Source organism: Budorcas taxicolor, chromosome 20 (assembly GCF_023091745.1).
Source record: "Budorcas taxicolor isolate Tak-1 chromosome 20, Takin1.1, whole genome shotgun sequence".
NCBI lineage: Eukaryota > Metazoa > Chordata > Mammalia > Artiodactyla > Bovidae > Budorcas > Budorcas taxicolor.
The window spans coordinates 22,278,656-22,301,631 of record NC_068929.1 but is presented as its reverse complement, the minus strand read 5'-3'; positions in this window follow the sequence as shown (position 1 = coordinate 22,301,631).

Below are 22,976 nucleotides of genomic sequence, written 5' to 3'. Positions count from 1 at the left end.
CATTGAGTCCGTGATGCCATCCAGCCATCTCATCCTCGGTCGTCCCCTTCTCCTCCTGCCCCCAATCCCTCCCAGCATCAGAGTCTTTTCCAATGAGTCAACTCTTTGCATCAGGTGGCCAAAGTACTGGAGTTTAAGCTTTAGCATATTTCCTTCCAAAGAAATCCCAGGGTTGATCTCCTTCAGAATGGACTGGTTGGATCTCCTTGCAGTCCAAGGGACTCTCAAGATTCTTCTCCAACACCACATTTCAGAAGCATCAATTGTTCAGCTCTCAGCCTTCTTCACAGTCCAACTCTCACATCCATACATGACCACAGGAAAAACCATAGCCTTGACTATGCAGAGTACAACAGGAGAAACGCTGGACTGGAAGAAACACAAGCTGGAATCAAGATTGCCGGGAGAAATATCAATAACCTCAGATATGCAGATGACACCACCCTTATGGCAGAAAGTGAAGAGGAACTAGCCTCTTGATGAAAGTGAAAGAGGAGAGTGAAAAAGTTGGCTTAAAGCTCAACATTCAGAAAATGAAGATCATGGCATCCAGTCCCATCACTTCATGGAAAATAGATGGGGAAACAGTAGAAACAGTGTCACACTTTATTTTGGGGGGCTCCAAAATACTGCAGATGGTGACTGCAGCCATGAAACTAAAAGATGCTTACTCCTTGGAAGGAAAGTTATGCCCAACCTAGATAGCATATTCAAAAGCAGAGACATTACTTTGCCGACTAACGTGTGTCTAGTCAAGGCTATGGTTTTTCCTGTGGTCATGGATGTGAGAGTTGGACTATGAAGAAGGCTGAGAGTTGAAGAATTGATGCTTTTGAACTGTGGTATTGGAGAAGACTCTTGAGAGTCCCTTGGACTGCAAGGAGATCCAACTAGTCCATTCTGAAGGTGATCAGCCCTGGGATTTCTTTGGAAGGAATGATGCTAAAGCTGAAGCTCCAGTACTTTGGGCACCTCATGCGAAGAGTTGACTCATTGGAAAAGATTCTGATGCTGGGAGGGATTGGGGGCAGGAGGAGAAGGGGACGACAGAGGATGAGATGGCTGGATGGCATCACTGACTCGATGGACGTGAGTCTGAGTGAACTCCGGGAGTTGGTGATGGACAGGGAGGCCTGGCGTGCTGCGATTCATGGGGTCGCAAAGAGTCAGACACGACTGCACGACTGAACTGAACTTAACTGAGGCAAATATGACTGTAATAACTTCCTGTCAAAATGGGGCATAGGACTGCCCCAGCTTGGAGTATAGACACTGAATTGGAAGTATTCCTGAGTTCCAAGGTCTAGATCTGAGTCTTGTATGATTAAAATCATAATCCCTTGGTCTGCCATTTTGGTGTAACAGACCCAATTAGAAGTAGTCGGAGGAGTGATAACTGGAATTTAGTAGACAAAATAAATCTAATTTCTTTTTAGAAGAATAGGCTTGAAACCCAGTCTGGACCTGGCACTTCAGGGAGACTTGTAGACAGGTAGCCAGTTGCCTAGTTTTATAAAAAGTAAGGTTACTAGCTTCCAGCAGACATTTTTGAGAATGGTGGCATCCAAGCCTGACATGACTCAGAAAACTCAAGTGTTTAGCAATACAAGGTCTAATCTGAAAGTACACCCATAGCATCACTTAGTTATTTCCCAGGATATCTGAACCATAGCTACTTTATTTTGACTTTTAATTGTAAACTTTTCCTTAATAGCCAAAGCAGATTTCACCGTTAATGACGTCAGTGTTTCTCTAGGTACAAGAAGATGCAAGAATTGGGACTCATAAAATCTTCTCCTGAAAAGATCTAACTATCTGAAGGCCTGTTCTGCCAGTTTTTCCCAGAGCACAGAGTGCCTCATTCCTGATTTTCACCCTGAACTCCTTTCAGGGGTGTTGAAAGTCAGCAGTTGCAGCGGCCATGATTTAATCTTTGTAGATGTAGATGGCAAGTGTCAGTCTTCAGTTGGCAGAGCCCCTTTTTGCTCATAAACTTGACCATGATTTTGAGGGGGGTGCATTTCATGACCATTTTATCCCATGGTGCTGAGAATGTGCATTCTCAGGTTTGACAAAGATTTTGTTAACAGGCCACTCAATGCGCTGTTACTGGACTAGGCCATAAAACAGTATCCAAAATTCTCTGGACCACCTGTCTTACTAGCCTCTTGGTCCAGGAAAATATTCCCTCTTGTTGCTTCTTCCCATATCTAGAGTTACACTGTTACCAACGTAGATCTCATATGGGGCTATATATTATTCTATTAGAGGCCTCAGACACACATATGACAATGTAAGAAACAGCAATTTTGTAAAACAGGTGAAATACAAATAACATAGCCAGCAGTATTAGTAAAGTCACAATTAAGACTTAAGAGCTTCCATTAGATGTAGCCCAATATATGTCAGGTCATCTGACTTAGTCTGCTGTGTAGAATCTTTATCTTCCAGGGAAATTCTATATTGGCATCATCTATAAGGCACATAGCCCTGTTTTCTCGTGTTACTAGACTGATTGTCCTTAGTGTGATTTAATTGTTTCCAACACAGAGGAGACTTTAAACTTAAATTACCATAGCCTGGTGTTATCTATATAAATCCATCCCATAATTCTGGGAGATTTTTCCTCCTTTGCTGAAATTTTTCTTGTTGCTCTGACTGAGCTTGAGTAATAGAAAAAAGCTCAAATTTATGGCCAGAGTCAGAGCAGGCATTATTAATTGGCCTGGTGAGGGGAATCCCATCTAGTAATATCACAGTGACCTGAATATGCCTATAATTTTTTTTGAAAGTAAATTTTCTCAGGACCAACCAGTTAGAGTTTGTAGTAGAGAAATTTACCAAGGTAACCCAGAACTGCTACTGCTGCTGCTAAGTCGCTTCAGTCGTGTCCGACTCTGTGCGACCCCATAGACGGCAGCCCACCAGGCTCTGCCATCCCTGGGATTCTCCAGGCAAGAACACTGGAGTGGGTTGCCATTTCCTTCTCCAATGCAGGAAAGTGAAAAGTGAAAGGGAAGTCGCTCAGTCGTGTCCGACTCTTAGCGACCCCATGGACTGCAGCCCACCAGGCACAGGTAATTGGCCACAAACCCAACAACTGAACTGATTTCTAAAGCTAGCATAGGATCAGGCCTATGATAGAAAAGCATTTGACTTATATGCAAACATCTAAGAAGTCAAGAAAACATAAATGATCATACGAATCAGGTCCAGCATCTTGGGGAAGCTGTCTACCTCTGATGTCGTCGTCTTCTCATCCTGGTGTAGTGTAGTTTCTCCTGATAAAAAAAGTCCTTCCATCCAGGTTGGGAACAGCCCCTTAAATTATGTCTTTTTCTAGTCCTGGTTGCAGGCCATGAGACATATGATCTTCATCCAAAGATAGATTACTGAGATGAGCTTCAGAAACAAACTTTGGGTGTTCTTTAAGAATTCAATTAAATTTTACATTAATATCACATAACAGCAAAGAACTATCTAAGAGAAGAGTCTTACTAGATGCAGACCTCCATTAACAAACTGGGATTTAACGTTTTATGAAATATCTTTTTCTCCCTAGAGTTACCCTCGTTTTTATCAAATATAACCAAATTAAGGCTAGTTTGTTTGCAAAATAGGTCTGTTCTCACTAATTTTGGTCTGATGATTTATATAACCATAATTGATTATAGACTTTTTATTTTGCTGAAACATTGATAGAGTCTCAGACTGAACTTTTAAAATAAAACAGGGCTGGGAAACTCACACCAAAGGCTTATCACAGATTTAGCCTAACAAATCTAGGTGAATTCTTCCCTTTTTAAGGTCTCAAAAATTTCTTGAGATTTTTGAACCCGTGAGATAACCTTCCTAACTCATCTGATAAACTTACTGGAAACCTAAGAACTTCCAATTTTTGGAGGTCATAATTAGTTTGAGAGGAAGGTTTTCCATACTCCCTGAAAACATAAGATTCAAACCTGTAATTTTTCAGACAGAAACCATAAAAGTTATAAGCATATTCGCTGGTTCATTCAGCCCTTCTGTCAACTTTTGTGTAGTCATCAGGTTTTCCATTAGAATATCAGGACATATCAGGCTGTTAAGAACTCCATATAATTTCTAGGATATCTGTATTAGTAATTTTACCATACATTATAACATGAGTGGATTCATTACTCATTTGATTATCTTTTTCATGTAATTTAACCAACCAAATATACACAGTTTAATATCTCTCTTTGGGATGTTTCAGGGGCCCTCTGAAGCACCCCAAAGTTAGCTAGAGGTCAAAAGAACTTCAAAAGAATTCTATTTAGGAAGTTTTATCCAAAAGATCAATTAAAAGGGTTTAGAACATTTGGTCAGATTTAGTCAATGTTAATGGGTGTATCATTTAGCTTGTTGATATGTCACAATAGGCCTAAATACCAAGGCTCAAGGTCTAGTGAAAGTCACTCCCGCCATCTTGGACCTAGTTGACTCTAATCAGTTTTCTTATGGCTGTGTCATTCCTAACAAAATCCATCTATCTAACAAAGTGAAGTCGCTCAGTCGTGTCCGACTCTTTTCCACCCTGTGGACTGTAACCTACAAGGCTCCGCCGTCCATGGGATTTTCCAGGCAAGAATACTGGAGTGGGTTGCCATTTATCTAACTAATTGTAATCCAATTTTAGAAAATCCTGATCATGCATAACTCTTTAGTATTTTTCACACCTTTTTCTTTTTCTTTCTTTCCTTTTTTTTTTAATGAAAACACACTTCCTACTTTCATTTAGCAACCAAGAACTAACTTTTATATTAGCATTTTATAGATTGGTGAGTGTAAATACCAGTGATAATTTCTAAAACCCTTGCTTTCTTAGAACATTTTAGGATGGCATCAAACATTATTCATTTATAGTGCCAAATCTCTTTAGTTTATCTGTAAAAGGAAATTAGTGTTTAGTAGCAAATGTTTCAAAATCTTATTTTATTTGGAAATGACCTAACTATTCAATAGACTTCCAACACTTAGCACACTTAGCACAACCCTTAGAAATTTAAGTTATGCCAATCTGGAGAAACTATTTTAGGCAGATATTTTTAGAGAATAATTATTCTTAATACAGTTTATATAAGAGCTCATATTTCATTTATATTTTTTAGAAGTTTCTTCACTTGAGGTAATTTCCTTGTTGACAAACTTATAACAGATATAATATTTAACTTATATTAAACAACAGGCTGGTTCCAAATAGGAAAAGGAGTGCGTCAAGGCTGTATATTGTCACCCTGCTTATTTAACTTCTATGCAGAGTACATCATGAGAAACGCTGGACTGGAAGAAACACAAGCTGGAATCAAGATTGCCGGGAGAAATATCAATAACCTCAGATATGCAGATGACACCATCCTTATGGCGGAAAGTGAAGAGGACCTAAAAAGCCTCTTGATGAAAGTGAAAGAGGAGAGTGAAAAAGTTGGCTTAAAGCTCAACATTCAGAAAATGAAGATCATGGCATCCAGTCCCATCACTTCATGGGAAATAGATGTGGAAACAGTGGAAACAGTGTCAGACTTTATTTTTTTGGGCTCCAAAATCACTGCAGATGGTGATTGCAGCCAAGAAATTAAAAGACGCTTACTCCTTAGAAGGTAAGTTATGCCCAACCTAGATAGCATATTCAAAAGTAGAGACATTACTTTGCCAACAAAGGTCCATCTAGTCAAGGCTATGGTTTTTCCTGTGGTCATGTATGGATGTGAGAGTTGGACTGTGAAGAAGGCTGAGCACCAAAGAATTGATGCTTTTGAACTGCGGTGTTGGAGGAGACTCTTGAGAGTCCCTTGGACTACAAGCAGATCCAAACAGTCCATTCTGAAGGAGATCAGTCCTGGGATTTCTTTGGAAGGAATGATGCTAAAGCTGAAGCTCCAGTACTTTGGCCACCTGATGCAAAGAGTTGACTCATTGGAAAAGATTCTGATGCTGAGAGGGATTGAGGGCAGGAGGAGAAGGGGACGACAGAGGATGAGATGGCTGGATGGCATCACTGATTCGATGGACGTGAGTCTGAGTGAACTTCGGGAGTTGGTGATGGACAGGGAGGCCTGGCATGCTGTGACTCATGGGGTCACAAAGAGTCGGACATGACTGAGCGACTGAACTGAACTGAAACCTAGGTTTAAACTTATATTAAACAATGAAAATATTCTACTTAATGTTAATTACTCTAAGACATGTCTGTATTAGATAGGTCAACAAACAAACATTAATATCAGGTATTTAATATTGAATATTTCCCAGTTCACATGAACCTGGAATTTATTGTTTAATTTAGAATTACTTGATTGGTAAGCGCTTACTTTTTTTTAAGCCAAATAAATAGAGCTCATTTACAAATTAACCTCAAAAATATTACCCAGAGACAAAGACATACCAAGACATATTTAGACAGACACAGTGCAAGATCGAGCTTCAAGTTTTTTTTCCCTTTTTCTTCAGTGTCAGGAGTTAGAGATGGTCTAGAAATGTGTTCCTGAGAGCCCTGGTCTCAAGGCACAGGGAAAGAAAATCAAGTTCTAACAAAATGGTGGCAGGTCTAAACCAAATGGTGGCCAGACAAAGCAAAATGGCCATCAAAAATCACAACACAGAACACAGAGTTAAAACACACACATAAACCTGGCAGTCCTCATCAAAGTGAAAGTGAAGTTGCTCAGTTATTTCCAACTGTTTGCGACCCACGGACTGTAGCCCACCAAGCTCCTCCATCCATGGGATTCTCCAGGCAAGAATGCTGGAGTGGGTTGCCATTTCCTTCTCCAGGGGATCTTCCCAACCCAGGGATCGAACCCAGGTCTCCCACATTGCAGGCAGATGCTTTAACCTCAGCTCCACCAGGGAAGCCCTGAAATACAAGAATACAGTCTCTCAGAGACACAGAATTTCAGATCCAAGTACTAACATCAAAGATTTCAAGGGAGGAAAGGAAGCCAGGTTGAAAGAAGAAGGGGGAGGAGGCGGGAGAGAGGGAGCAAAAGGGGTGGCCTTACAGACGTCTGCCACCTACAGATACCCAGGCATTATGGGACTTTTCCCTGGGCCTCCAGAGAAGGGAGGACTGGAACTCGGCCCTACCAGAAATCAGACCAGACCAGAACCAAAATTCAAGTTCTCTGCCAAGAGGAGGTGATCAGTTTCCAATCCTCAGCTCAGGCTGAGGGCCCTTCAACCAGATTCCTGCATCCAGGACCGGGGGACTAGAAAAACAGGAAAGGACACGAAGGGTTAAGGAGAGGAAAGAGAGAGGGAAGGGGAGAGAGGTCAATAAAGTCTCTTGTTCCTTATCGGTCAGGGCACCTCTGGCCAGTTGTCCGCGTCAGGAGGAGACCAGAGACAAAAGGGTCCCAGTTGCGGCCACTGGGTCTGGTCCATTGGCAGGCAAGCTGGCCCCTGAGTACCCCGAGTGGTCAGGATGTCAGTCTCAGCGAAGAAGAGTCCCACCAGAGTCGCCATTTGTTGCAGGAAGGCAGCCCCTTCCAGGGCCCGAAACTGGGCTCTTGTCTAACCCTCGGAAATGAATTGTCCGAGGAGACACATGTGCTGACAAAGCAAGACATTTTATTGGGAAAGGGCACCCAGGTTGGGAGCAGTAGGGTAAGGAAACCCAGGAGAACTGCTCTGCTGCGTGGCTCGCAATGTCGGGTTTTATGGTGATGGGATTAGTTTCCAGGTGGTCTTTGACCAATCATTCTAATTCAGAGTCTTTCCTAGTGGCGCACGCAAGCTCAGCCAAGATGGATGCTAGTGAGAGGGATTCTGGGAAGTGGACGGACACACAGTGTCTCCTTTAGACCTTTCTCGAACTCTTCCAGTTGGTGGTGGCTTATTAGTTCCGTATTCCTTATCAGGATCTCCTGTCATAAAACAACTCATGCAAATGGTTACTATGGTACCTGGCCAGGGTGGGTGGTTTCAATCAGTGTGCTTCCCCTAACAATAGGCAGTCTATGAATTTATGATTCTAACCATTAGATGGCCTGTTTTGCTAGTGGATAGTGCTACAATGTTAGTAAGAGCCAACATATTTGTGAAAATTATTAATGCTAATTAATTCTGGGGAAATAAGTAAGCAGCAACTAAAGAAAGGTAAAAAACTAACAGCTGAAATTGGTAATTAGACAATGGGGAAACGAATTATAATTGCTTCACCAGCTCCACTATTTACATAAATAAACCACTGAAATCCAAGGTCATAAAATTCAGAAACGGGTATCCTGGTTCCTCCACCAATACAGGCATGAAGCCTACTGTGAGAGGCCCTCCTCTGCCAAACCTCAAAAATGGGAATTAGATCACCCTCTAAGCTTCATGATTTAAATTATTTAAAGATTACTCATCAGAACAGACATATGCTTTGTCAACTTAGAGTCACTCAGTGGCTCCCAAACAAGCAGAAGTTGCCTTAAAATACAATTGATAACACACATATCTTTTTTTGAAAAAAGATGACTCAACACAAAGTCTGGTTGCCATTCATATAATTGTAGGAAAATGAGGCCATAGAGGCAAATGCAGAAAGTGCTGCCCAAGCTCTCTTCAGCTCAAAAGGAGTCTTAATTAGTAGATTTTAACTCTCCTGACCAAAGCTGTTACTCTATAGAGGTGAATTCCCACTTTAGCCCAGCACAAATTATACAAGTCATATAAGGGGCTCCTCAAGCTTCAGTTCTATGCTCATCCATCCTGGTTACTGACTGGCCTGCTTTCAGGTCTGTCTGTTGGAACAGGACATGGTGGTCAGGCCGAGGAGTATTCTGATTTCTGGGACTTTGGGCTTTTTTATTGCAATTTAGTATGTCACTCTCATTGGCACATCAGTCTCCTTAGCTGATTAATATGAGTCCTCACCTAGGAAACAGACCCCCTCTCACAACCAGTCAAATTAGAAAATTCGACTGCAAAGGCACCTTGTAGAGATTTCAGAAAGACAGCAGGTTGCCCTTCTCTTGGAGATTTACTTCCCCAATCACAATACCTTGGACCTTTTTTCCAAACTCTCTAGTTGGTACCTAGAGGTAAGGACCAGATTGCCTTTTCCTTGTAGATCGTGGAGCCTAGTCAGGAACAATGCCATGGTGGGCAAAGGAGATGCTTTTGGGGATTTCCCTGGTGATCCAGTGGTTAAGACTCTGCACTTCCCACGCAGGAAGTGCAGGTTCGATCTCTGGTTGGAGAACTAAGATCCCACAGGCCATGGGGTGCAGCAAAGAAAAGGGGATCCCACATTCTACCACTAGTATTTACTGCCCAGAAATGGAAATGAGGGGTACAGGCAACTATCCCTCTCTGGCATAGGCAAGGTGTCCTTTTTCGCTCCTCTGTGTATCCCCTATATCTCGCACCTGACAAGCCAAAGGCATTTAACAAATGTTAGTGTATGAAGCAATCAGCCAATATCAAAAATTTTTTTAAGGATTTACACATGCTAAATTCAGAACTACAAATGTTATGGTTCTTATCCTCAAGTAAAATCAATGCAAAACTTAAGATTTGAACTATGAATGTGATTTGGTCTTAGGATGGGTCAGTATTCAATGAAAAACAACTCAGCAATCTAGAAGTCATTTCAAAACAATAAATTCTCTTTTTTAATTTCTCAAATACTGGTAAAGGGATTCAGTCCACAGCAAAAACCCATAAAACTTCCTTTCTCACATGGTTGCCTCACATCACACAAGCTCTTTCATTCACCTTTTTCCTTCAGATCCTCCTACCAAAAATCTCCTCCCAGATCCAGTCCTCAAACCTCACCCCTTCTCTCCCTCTACATTCTCCCTTGATTCTGCATCAGAAAAGCCCAAAAGAACTGGTCCAGCAATATTAAATCTTGCTTGAAATCTAGAGAAGGAAAGGTAACAAATAAACAAAACCAGAACTATCCTTTTTTTAAGGGCTTCCCTGGTGGCTCAGGCAGTAAAGAATCTGCCTCCAATGCAGGAGACCCAGGTTTGATACCTGCGTTGGGAAGATCTCCTGGAGACCGGAATGGCAACCCACTCCAGTATTTTTGCATAGAGAATTTCATGGACAGAGGAGCCTGGCAGGCTACAGTCCATAGCATCACAAGGTGTCAGATACGATTGAGCGACTAACACCACACACACACACACACACACTTCTTTTTTAAATTGGGTATAGTTGCTTTACAATGTTGTACAACAAAGTGAATTAGCTATATATGTTCATATATCCCTTCCTTCTTGGCTCTCAATCCCACCCTCCCCCCATCAAAACTATAAGGAAGTATCACCTCACACTGGTCAGAATGGCCATCATCAAAAAATCTACAAACAAATCCCTTCGCTCTTCACCTGAAACTATCACAACATTGTTTGTTCATCGGCTATACTCCAATGCAAAATAAAAAGTTTTTTAAAATCTACAAACAATAAATGCTGGAGAGGGTATGGACAAAAGGAACCCTCCTGCACTGTTGGTGGGAATGTAAATTGATAAAGCCACTATGGAGAACAGTATGGAGGTTCCTTAAAAAAATAAAACTAAAAATAGAACTATCATATGACCCAGCAATCCCACTCCTGGGCATATACCCTGAGAAAATCATAATTCAGAACCATTCTTTATAAACAGTGAAAAGTGAAAAGGATGCCTCATAACTATCATATACTAAAAATGTCGATCTGATTATAAAATGATATAATTTTTAAAGCCAAAATAAGTAGAAAGTAGTACCAAAAGAAGAAACTGTTAAAATTCGTAAACATCTACAATGCTTGGGAGACTTGTGGCAATCACAGCAGATTTATAGAGCACTTGCTGTAAAAATTGTTTTAGAAAGGATACTGTGTCAGGGGTACCCAAGACCACCCCTATATCTGAACACTGACTTGAAGAACTGAAAGAATTCAGCCTCTAGTTGTACTTAACATCTAAGATATCTTACAGTGTAGTAAGAAACCTGATCCCAGCCAGATCATAAGGGGGAAAAAAAACATGTGGAGAATCTGAGGGATTCCAGGTGTAGACTTCTTTATGCTCTCTCCCTTCTATGAGAGACCATGTAACACAGCAATGAAAACACTGCAATACAGTGCAATGATCCAGCCTAGGGAGCTCCTTAGAGACTTGGTGCCTGAGGTTTCTACAGGAGGCTGGTCATGCAGATGCTCCTTGCCTAGTACATGAAAAAATTCCAGACTCACAGAAGGGAAGCAGGAATGCTAACATAAATTGTACTGTTAGCACAAAACTCTAGGCACAGGGAACTGCACCACTTAACTAAGCACTTTGAAAACCAAATGCATAGATGCTAACCTCGCAAACAGAACTTTCTAAGAGTAGCAATTCAGGCCTGTTGTGTTAACTCTTTTTCTGCACAGATCCAAAGAATAAGTTCTTGCCCTTGAGACAACTAAAATCTAGAGATATAAGACCTCTACAAAAAAAAAAAAATGCATTGCATACAGTAGACTCTAAAGACTCTAAAGTAATATTTTTCAAAATATTCTGTAGACCACCTTTATCAGAATCACCAGTGTGCTTGTCAATGGCTATACCTTGAAGCATCGTAAGTAACAGAAGAATGAGGTGTCAGTCAAAGCCAAGGACTGAGGTGAGATTAGAAAAGATCTTGAATGCCATAATGAGAATTTTGAATTTTATTTCATAGCCATGGGAAAACCGCTGAAAGTTTTCTTTATTCTTCACCAGCTGAAAATAAGATCAAAATAGCATTGTTTGAAGATGAATCTGACTATCTTATGTAAAATACAGTGGAAGGGGGAGAGATAGTAGGCCAAGAAACCAGAACCTCAAAGGGAAAGAATGATCATAACTAATATCTAGGGACCATTCGCTAGCAGCTTACACTGCCCAAAGGCACTTTATGTGAATTCTCATGTCAAGCTTCTAACGTAGGCTACAATGTCACACAATGAATTCAAACCTAGAGAGCATGATCCCAGAGCTCACATATTTACTTGCCTATAAACAGAAAGTCAGGACAGTAGAAAAGGAATGCGTGGTGAAGCAGTGAACGGGGCGAGGGGGACGAAGTAATCCCAGGTGATTCCTACATTTATGCTGTCCTCTCCTCCCCTTGCACAATTTCTTCTAAGATGACAGGCAGAAAGCCATCTTTGAAAAATGATAGATGATTGAAAAAGAACTAAAACCAGAAATTGTCACATTTTTTTTCTGAATGAGATGAGAGATGAAGAATAAACAGGAGTCAGAGCTGCTTCTTGACCCACGTAGCTAGTAAGAAACAAAGTGCCCTGTGGCACCTCGATTTAAAAAAGGAGTGAGCAGCTGCTGACATTCTTTTATTTTTAAATATCTCAGAGAAATTTACACTATTAAGAATCTTCCTATTTTCCTCTGAATACAACCCAATTATTTAATAATTGAGCTACACTGGAAAATGCTATGGTTTTTCCAGTGGTCATGTATGGATGTGAGAGTTGGACTGTGGAGAAAGCTGACTGCCGAAGAATTGATGCTTTTGGAGAGTTCCTTGGACTGGAAGGAGATCCAACCAGTCCATCCTAAAGGAAATCAGTCCTGAATATTCATTGGAAGGACTGATGTTGAAACTGAAACTCCAATACCTTGGCCACCTGATGCGAAGAGTTGACTCATTGGAAAAGACCGTGATGCTGGGAGGGATTGGGGGCAGGAGGAGAAGGGGACAACAGAGGATGAGATGGCTGGATGGCATCACCAACTCAATGGACATGGGTTTGGGTGGACTCGGAGAGTTGGTGATGGACAGGGATGCCTGGCACGCTGCACTTCATGGGGTCACAAAGAGTTGGATACGACTGAGTGACTGAACTGAACAATGGAAAATGTAATTTTTAAGAAGTCTAAAATAAACACTCCAGAATCATCAACTGTCTCATCATCAAGATACACTTGATCACTTAATCACATAAAAAGTTTTAGAGATGCTCAGGTAAAACACTGTCCCAGCAGCTTTGGGGGATACAGCACAGTGATTCACTTAACAAATTCTTGGCTCTTCATAAGGCCCATAATTAAGCACCAAGACATGACAAGCCACTATTTATGGAGAATTCATTGTTGCCTCCATTGGAATTAGGCAGGAGGCTAAAGGCCAGTGAAAGGCCAGTGAAACAAATTTAATGTTCCAAAATAATTCAGTTCTAGGATACTGATCTTATCAAGTTGGAAGTGACTCTAAAATCTTTATTAGTCATTAACCTGTTTTCTAAGTGAGCAGTGTATCTCTCTCACATCCAGAAGCCCTACCAGGCAACTCAAGCACTCAGAAGTAGGGTCAAGAAATAACAGAGAGGAACAACTTAAAACCTTCAGAACCTTCAACGTTATCTGAAGGCCTGTGGAATGTACACTGCTATTGGGGAAAATTCATTCTAATTCAGGTAACAAACTCAGTAATAGTTTACTTGAGAATTCTTTTCCTCTAAGAAGAATGCCAGTAAGAAATTATTTGCTCACTTATTGTTACAGCATTCTGATGAGATATAAAAGAATGAAGGAAGATGCAAGCTGCTTTGCAGGAGTCTTATGAGAAAGATGGTACATATGCAGATAAAAACCACCTGATTTGAGAACCAACTGGGTAGCACAGGGGACTCTATTCAGTGCTCTGTGGTGACCTACATGGGAAGGAAATCCAAAAAGGAGTGGATATATGTATACATATAGCTGATTCACTTTGCTGTACAGCAGAAACTAGCAACACTGTAAAACAATTATACTTCAATTTTTTAAAAAAGCAATGTGAATACACACAAGTAAATATTTATAAAGGGAGTAAAAGCATGGGTTATGAAAGTCAAACAAGCTCAGTTTGCAGCCTGGCTCGGCCAGTCACCATCTTAAACAAGTTTTATAGCCTTCTCAATGCTTCAGTTTCCTCTTCCAAAAACTGGGTTAGCATTAACACCCACTTCGTAGTTTGCTGTAAAGCATAAGATAATGTACATAGAATACTTAGTACATAAAACGAGCCCAACAAATGCTAGCTGCTTTACTGTCATCAAATGGTTAGTTCTGTGTTTACTACTACTATCACTACTGCTACCAGAGCAGGTTCTCTCCTCTATATTCTGCCCCAGACCTTAAAGATAAGGAGACTCTCGGGCTGCCTGCAGCGGTCCAGTCCAGATGGAATGATTCACCTCAGGCAGGGGAAGCCAGGAGGTCCAAGGGCTGTCCGAATGTCAAAGTGGAAAATTTCAGACAGCTGTAGAGGGGAGGAAGTACAGCCTGGAAAGCAGGTAAGTTTGCTCTAAATGTTTTCTTGAGCTGAGGAAGGGCACATATTCATGGTCACATGATTTTCAGAGCTGGAAAGTGACTTAAAAATTCTTAAGTCACTCAAAAAAAAAAAAAAGCAGCTTTTGGATAACTACAAAAACTGTATGCCTATTTGAAAATTTTTAATTTGATATCAAGAGGGAAAAAAAAGATGGTTGCAATGGTAACCTTGGGAAAAAAAAAAAAAACAAGTTTGATCTTGAAAGCTGCATATTTCTTCCTTGAATCATGTGGCAACAATGATAGCTCTGAATCTGCTTGCTCACCACGAGCTTCCTCACTAAGTAATGGGTAAACAGAGCCCCATGCAGGTTACTCTCAATGTGAAGCTATTTTCTGCTTTATTTTCCAAAGTCATAGGACACCTTCACCCTGACTCTGAGATGCCTCATACAAGGCCAGGACAAAGGACCATAAGACTCTACTGGCTGGCTCTTAGCCATACAGCTAGTTGGTGAAAAAAAGAAACAGGAATCCTACTGATGGAGAGGGAGAAACAAGGGAAGAGAGCAAACAGAAATGAGAGCAAGGGCTTAGAATAACTTGCTGTAGGAAATCAAATGATGTGGGCAGCTACTTAGATCTGAGCAAGACTGGGACTTCAGCAAAAGGATTTTTTAGGAAAAACATCCTTGCTGCTGTATGCAGCACGCAATAAATTTACATTGTCAGATTCCCTGTCTCGGCATCTTTTGCTGCCAGAACCTATAATGAAATATCAAAATAGATTTAAAGGTAAAATCCAGTTGTAGTGTTTGTCATTTGAGGAAGTTTTTCACTTATAATTGGTGCTTCACCCATTTTAGGAATGGAGCTGAAATTTTTTTTTTTTTTTCTCAGTTTGTTATAACAAAGGCTCAGTAGCTAGAAAAACAAACTCTGCTTTCAATTTTTTTAGACTGAGCATGTAGCAGCCTGGACTCTTGGGTGTTCCCCAAGTTAAAAGCAAAGGTTTTGTCCTGCTTTCTTTAGAGATGACCTCTCATTCTGACGACTTGAAGACATTCTGAGTTCTTCTCAGTCTAGATTTTCAATTCCAGTGACTGGTGGTTGGGCATTTTCCAGACTGTTCATATCAGAACCCCTTTCCTTGCCAATACAGCTCTGTGCATATTGACCTAGGACATATCTGTGCCCTTGTTAAAGCTTCAGCAAATGTTTGATGATGACCTTGGCTTTCAAGACTCAGCCGCCACCCGGCACTTTCAGAGCCTTCTCCCAAAAGGGACAGGACCAAAAAGGAGCTGCCCGACTGGAATTTATTCCGCTTAGCCACGCCCCTACTGCTTACCAAAGACTGCTGATGGGAGTACCCTTAAAGGGTTATATAAACACATCCATGTTTGAGTTGTCCTCTGAAACCGAAGTTAAGTACACTCAGGACATTTTTCATGCTGACCATTAAACTGTGGTGTTTTCTCAGGAGAAAAGAGGACGGTCTTTTTCTCTTGAAGACGTGGGAAATTGGCTGGTGTGTGGTGGGCTCCAGAGTTTTTGTAGAGGAAGTGGAGCAAAAATCTACCACGAAGAGGAACTTGGGTTGCAGGTTTTTGAAAGCTACGCTTGCCAACGCAGGAGACTCCAGTTCGATTCCTACGTGGGGAAGATCCCCTGGAGGAGGAAATGGCAACCCATTCCAATATTCTTGCCTGGGAAATCCCATCGACAGAGGAGCCTGGAAAGCTGCAGTCCGCGGGGTCGCAGAATCCGACTGGACTGAGCACGCATGCGCCCACGCACGCCGTTTCCAAGCACACGGCTCTCACATGCTAGTCAGGCAGCTGCTGGCGTTTATCAGCCATGAGCTGAGCGAAGCTGATGGTGATAATGATTAAGGTGGTAGATCCAAGCCACCCTGGCCTCCTACTGAGGGCTGAAGAGAGGAAAGGCCAGAGTGGGCAAAGCTTGGAAAATGATGAAAACCTAACTTTAATGGATCCACTCCTATATGGCTTTCTGAAGTCTCTCTTGGGAGATTTAGGTCTTGAAAGTTTCCAGCCATAGGCAAGTAAGTCGTCAAAGCCCTTAGAGAAGTCATCCAAGCAAATCATTCCACACCCACCCTCAGTATTTATTTTACCTTATTCATTTATTTTACCTTGGACTTGGGGGAATGATAGGTTATTTTTGTGAAGAGATTAATAGTTCAAAATTCAAAAGTTATAAAAGAACACAGAGTGAAATATCTTCCCCACCACTATCTTCCAGCCATTCAAGTACTGTTGCAGTTTCTTGAACACACATCCAAAGCTGTTCAATGCATATACAAGTACATTCTTACATGTATTTTCTTTTAATTTTTAATTGTACAATAATTGCTGTATGGTTTCTGCCATACATCAACCTGAATCAGCCATATATTTTGTGGAAAATTTATTTATCACCTATGTACACAAGTAGTTTTCAAATTTTTAAAATTGTGATCCACAAAAAAGAAATGAAACTTCTGTTCCATGGATGTGGTTATCTGTGCCCCGTACCAGAATGCCATAATCATTTTAACTTTATAAAGTGTGCATCAGAGCATTTATGCTTCTCATTGCTATTCTGATTCTGCTATTCAGGACTCTTCCTAGCTAGCCTTGCATGTTTAATTTTCCAAATAAACTTCAGAATCATTTCTCTGGACATGTGATCCTTTCTTTTATTGTATCTAAGCACCAATTGTCACTGTTTATATGTATAAAGACCATTAATTTTTTCATCAAGTCATGCTACTCAATTCTCTTTTTGTTTGTTAGTGGCCACGATCTTTCCATTAATTCCCTTGTTTTCTAGGCACAGAATCATATTATTTGCAAATACAATTATTTTACCTCCTCTTTTCCTTTTTATACATCTCATATTTCTTTCTGTTACCTCACTTAAGTTGGCTAGTACCCCAAGATTAATGTTCACTAATGTGATGAACATTGTGCGTCTATCATTCACCCATTAGGGATAAGCTGACTTTTTCTAAAAATGTATTTATTTAATTGAAGGATAATTGCTTTGCAGAATTTTGTTGGTTTCTCCCAAACAATAAGCTGACTTTTGAGGTAAAGAAATATGTTAAGGCAGTAGGAATTTAGTTCTGTTTCATGAGGTATTTTTCTATAATCAATCATGAGTTTAACAACAAGCATTTTCAACAACCAAGGGTGTGAACACTTATATTTTAATATATTAGTATGGTGAATTGTATTAATAGGTTTCCTAATACTAAGCTATCCTTTCCTTCCCACACCTGGTCATGTTTTATTTTTCTTTTTCTGTTGGCTAATATTTTATTGAAGACTTTTGCATTGATAGTCACAAAAGGCACTAGTCTGGGATTTTCTTTCATTTTATTGTTGATGTTTTAGGATAGACTTTGGCACCAACATAATTACAAAAGAAACCAGAGGCTTTTCTTCTTTCTCTATGAGAGTTTTAAAAAGCAGTGGACTGGTTGAGGTTAAAAGGAGCTCACCTGTGAAAACACCAGCACCTAGTAGTCAGGGAAAGGAGCAGACTTTTGCAAACCTTCTATTTTTATGAGTATAATCGATCTCTTTAGATTTTCAAACTCTTCTGTGGCCAGTCTTGGAACTACATTCTCTAGAATTTTCTATATTTTTTCCGTTTCTAGAAATTATATATTTTATCCAGGTTTTTAAATTAATTTCTTTATGGTTGAGAAAATACATCTCCTATAATCTATCTGTGATTATTTCTCTATTTTTTTATCTATTTCTGCTTTCTCCCTTTCAAAAATAAATGTTGCACCTTTTTCACAATAGCCAGAAAGTAGAAGCCATCCAAGTGTCCACCAACTGATGAATGCCAAACAAAATTTGGTATATGCGATACAAGGAGTATCACTCATACACAGAAAGGAAAGAAGGTAAGACACATGCTACCTTATGGATGAAATTTGAAAACATGCTCAGTGAAAAATGTCAGACAAAAATGGACGGATACTGTATGATTCCACTTACATAAAATATCTTTGATTTGATACATAAATTGATACAATTGATAAATTGATACAAACAAAAAGTAAATTTGAAGTTACCAGGGGCTGGAGAGAGGAGAATGAGAAGTTACTGCCTAATGGACCCAGAGTTTTTGTTTAGGGTGATGAAAAAGTTTTAAAATAGTGGTGATGATTATATACATTGTAAATATAATTAGTGCCACTGAAGTGTACACTTTAAAATGGCAAATTTGTTATATATATTTTACCATAATATAAGATCATTTCAAAAAAATGAGCATAGCAAACAATTCACAGACTTAGTTTTGTCATTTTAAAAATTCTTCAAATTCATTAATTTCTTCTTTAATCTGTTAATGTTTCACTCAATTATTTCTTTTCTCTTCCATACTGGATACCTAATTCACTTAATTTAATTCTTAATTATAAGTATTTAATGCTACAGATTTTCCTCTAAGCACTACTTCAGCAAGTAGTCTCATAGTCTCCAATGTTATGTTTTAATTTTTGTTGTTTTCTAAATATTATGCAATTTCACTTTCAGGAATTATTTAATGATTATTCTTTAATTTTCAAGAGGTAAGAAAAGTTTCTTTTTCTATTTTTATTACAATTTCTGATGACAATTTTCACAATTCTCATCAGAGAATATTATCTATCTCTATTTGGGAGAATTTACTGCCATTTTCTCCATGATTTATCATGTAGCTAGTTTTTGTGACTGCTGCATTGATACTTGAAAGTATATGTTTTCAGAGTATACAATCTGATGTATACCTAAGAGTTATCATCGGTTCAGTTCAGTCGCTCAGTCGTGTCCGACTCTTTGCGACCCCATGAATCGCAGCATGCCAGGCCTCCCTGTCCATCACCAACTCCCAGAGTTCAGACTCATGCCCATTGAGTCAGTGATACCATCCAGCCATCTCATCCTCTGTCATCCCCTTCTCCTCCTGCCCCCAATCCCTCCCAGCATCAAAGTCTTTTCCAATGAGTCAACTCTTCGCATGAGGTGGCCAAAGTACTGGAGTTTCAGCTTTAGCATCATTCCTTCCAAAGAAATCCCAGGGCTGATCTCCTTGCAGTCCAAGGGACTCTCAAGATTCTTCTCCAATACCACAGTTCAAAAGCATCAATTCTTCAGCGCTCAGCTTTCTTCACAGTCCCACTCTCACATCCATACATGACTACTGGAAAAACCATAGCCTTGACTAGACGGGTTATCATAATGACTATCAATTAGGCAGTCCACACCCTTACTTGCTCTATTTTATCATCAGAGATAAGAATTAAAGTTTTCTCTTATTCAAGCATTTCTATTCCATTTCCTGTACTTTGGATCTCTTCCATGACAGTTTATTCATCACATTAAACTGCATCGTGTTACATCCTTCGTTATTATCAAGTGCCATTTTTATATAATGTTCTTTGTTTTGAATACAACCATACAGTTATGATTGCTTTCTCCTTCTCCTCTTCCTTCTCTCTCTCCCTCAGCTCCCTAGTCAGCTTAGTTGCCCTAACAAAATGCCACAACCTGTGTGCACACAGTTCTGAAACCTGGAAGTCCAAGATCAAGGTGCCAGCATGGTCAGGTTCTGGTGAGGGCCCTCTTCCTGACTCGCATACTGCTGCCTTCTGGCTGTGTCTTCATAAAGCAAGGAGAAAGCTCTGGTGTCTCTTCCTATAAGAGCACCAGTTCTCTCAGGTCAGGGTCCAACCTTGTGCCTTCATTTAACCTTAATCACCCCCTTCATCATCTCTAATGTATAATCACAAGAGGTGGGTAGGGCTTCAATATGAGCTGGGGGCTGGATGGGGAGGACACAGTTCAGCCTGTAGCATTATCTTATCCCAACTTTATATTCAACCTTTCTGGGCTTCACCATTTTAGGTGTATCTTATTATTACATCTTATCATTATCATTGTATTATTATAAATAATTGGACTTCACACTTCTTATAAATTTGAGAGCCTCTTTTAGTAGATGAGTTAGATCATTTATTGTTATGGTCATATGGTTGGTCAAAATTGCTACTCAAAGTTTATGATTCCCTTCTCTTGCTTTTGATTTTCCGATGTAATCTGCTTCATTATAACACCAGCTTGATCCCCCCACCTTGTAATAGTTTGATTTTTGCCTGAATGACAGAAGAATTTTTCCTTTTCTTTGAGCGTTCATATATTCACCTAGATGTGTGTCAATGTTGACCACTGTTTGGTCAACCAAACAGTGTTGACTCAGTTTTTCCTGGGCACAGTGTGCCCTTTTCATTTATATATTCATGTCTTTTATTTTCCAAAGCATTGTACTGAGTAGTATCTCCAGGCTAAGTCATAGAGGATACAAATAAGGTATATATTGCAATTCTGTTTTCTTCCATATCTTTCATAATCTCTCTAATCCATTTTAACTTGGTTAATCTCTGGTTTATTTTGCTTGCTTTTCTTAATCCTGTCTACCTCATCTTCACTAACATGAGTAGTGTTTATTCTCCTCTGTGTTTATTTCAATATGCCTCAATTTCCATATGGCTTTATTTTTCTCTTCTGCTTCCTTCCTGAGCCCTAGAAGTTCTTCTTGCACCTGCTTCTGTGGCACCTCTGTATTTTCTCCCTGAGCTCTCAATTGCTCTGCTTAGAGCCTCTTCGTTGTTCCATTAAGTTCTATTAGTTCCTAGCCATTTATTTAGTCCTAATTTCCAACATTTTGGTGGTCACTTGTTATTGTGAGGATTTTTTTTTTCTGCCATATGTATCCACTTTCCCCTCCCTCTATTGTCTTGTACTATCTTGTATGGGGCCTGTTCTTCTTGCCTTTTTATTGCTCATCTCTAAATTAAGTGCATTCTTCTCAGACTTTAAAGATGATACCTGTTGGGGAGAAGATGACCTATTCCAGGCTAGCAGGAATTCTCAGCGGTTTAGGGAGAAACTCATTATGACAAGGATGTATGTGTGACTTCTTTTAGCCTTTACCTCTCTCCAGACTACAGATACTGGCAGCTAGACAGAAGAACACAGTTCAGGCTCTCCTCTAACCTGTATTGTCAGGAGACAGACAGAAGATGGCATTTTCTACATGTTTTTTATTTTTATTCAGCTCTGCTTCCTCCATTGCTCTCTGGGATGAAATAGGATCTAGAGATCCAGCCTCCACCCCACCTCTTATGTAGATGCTCTTCCTGTAATTCCAAAGAAAGGATCATTGGTTCTGCCCTTCAGAGAGCCATCTACTCAAGAAAATAGTTTCCTGCCAGCTTAGTCTAAGATCCATATCCACAAACACCCACTCTGGAAGTCTTTCTGCATCCATGTTTGATTTTTACTGCATTGGCAGCACTCCTCATATTTTATGTTTTGGGGTTTGCTTTTTAAGTCTTCAAGTGCTATCAAAGGTAAATTCATGTTTCTATCCTCTATTTTGCTAGCAAATTCTGAGAAGTGTGAAAAAAATATCTTTAGCTTCTTGCCCTTTTAAACAGAAGCCCTAATATTTACAAAAGCTAAAATAAAGTTCAAAGTAAACATAAACAGCAGCCTTAAAGGGGAAAAATGTCCTGGCAGGGGAATACATGCCCAGTGTCTCAGCACTGGTCATGGAAGAAAGTGGAACAGTTTCTTCACCAGCACTTGTGCCCCAGTAAGGGATTAGAAGAACAACAGGCGGACTGTGCATATGCTGGGCCCTCCCTGTGAAACTTATTTCTCCCCAGACCCCACTGCTTTCCCTCACCCTCTAAAATCCTTTGTGCACAAAATGTGGTCCATGGACCAGCAGCAGCAGCATCACAGGGGAGTGGGTTAGAGATGCAGAATTGCAGGCCCTACTTCAGACCCCAGATCCAAACCAGGACTCTGCATTTGAAAAAGATCCTCAGGTGATTCATAGACACAGAAATTTGGGAAGCAGCACTGTAGCTCTCAGCCAAAGCATCACTTTGCTCCGCTGACCCAATCACCTCAGGTTCCTCTGCTACACATTCATGAACAATTCTTTTCTTCTGAGCCCTCACTCTGTAATTATACATTTGTTGGGATAATTTTTTCTGTTCATCTATGCTTCCCCAGGAGTGCTGGGCTCCATGAATCTCCCACAACAATACAATAAATATTTGCTGAATGAGTAAATGAACATGTAAAATACACTTGTGTCTCAGAGCATTTTTTAAATGCCAATTGGTACCTTCTCCCACCAGCAGCCTTGCTGCATCTATTCATGCCTGACTCAGCCTGGAACTCCTTAACCCACTCCTCTGACTGGCCCAACTTCAATCCCAGGCATGGGTTTGGAGAAGACCCTGTCAGAAAAAGTGAGTGAGGAAATGAAGGAATAAATGGCATCCCTGAAAAATCCAAGAATCTCATCATTCAGAGCACAGTTTCCTAACATCTTGCTGTGTGTGTGCTGTCATGTCTGACTCTTCTCAACCCTATGGACTGTAGCCACCAAGCTCCTCTGTCCATGAAATTTTCCAGGCAGAATTACTGGGGTGGGTTGCCATTTCCTGCTCCAGGGATCTTCCCAACCTGGGGATCGAACCCACCTCCTGCGTCTCCTGCATTAGCAGGCAGATTCTTTACCACAACACCACCTGGGAAGTCCGAGATCCCTAACATCTTGGATGAATGCTGTCACTCAGTCATGTCCGACACTTTGAGACCCCACGAACTGTAGCCCACCAGACTCCTCTGTCCAAGGGATTCTCCAGGCAA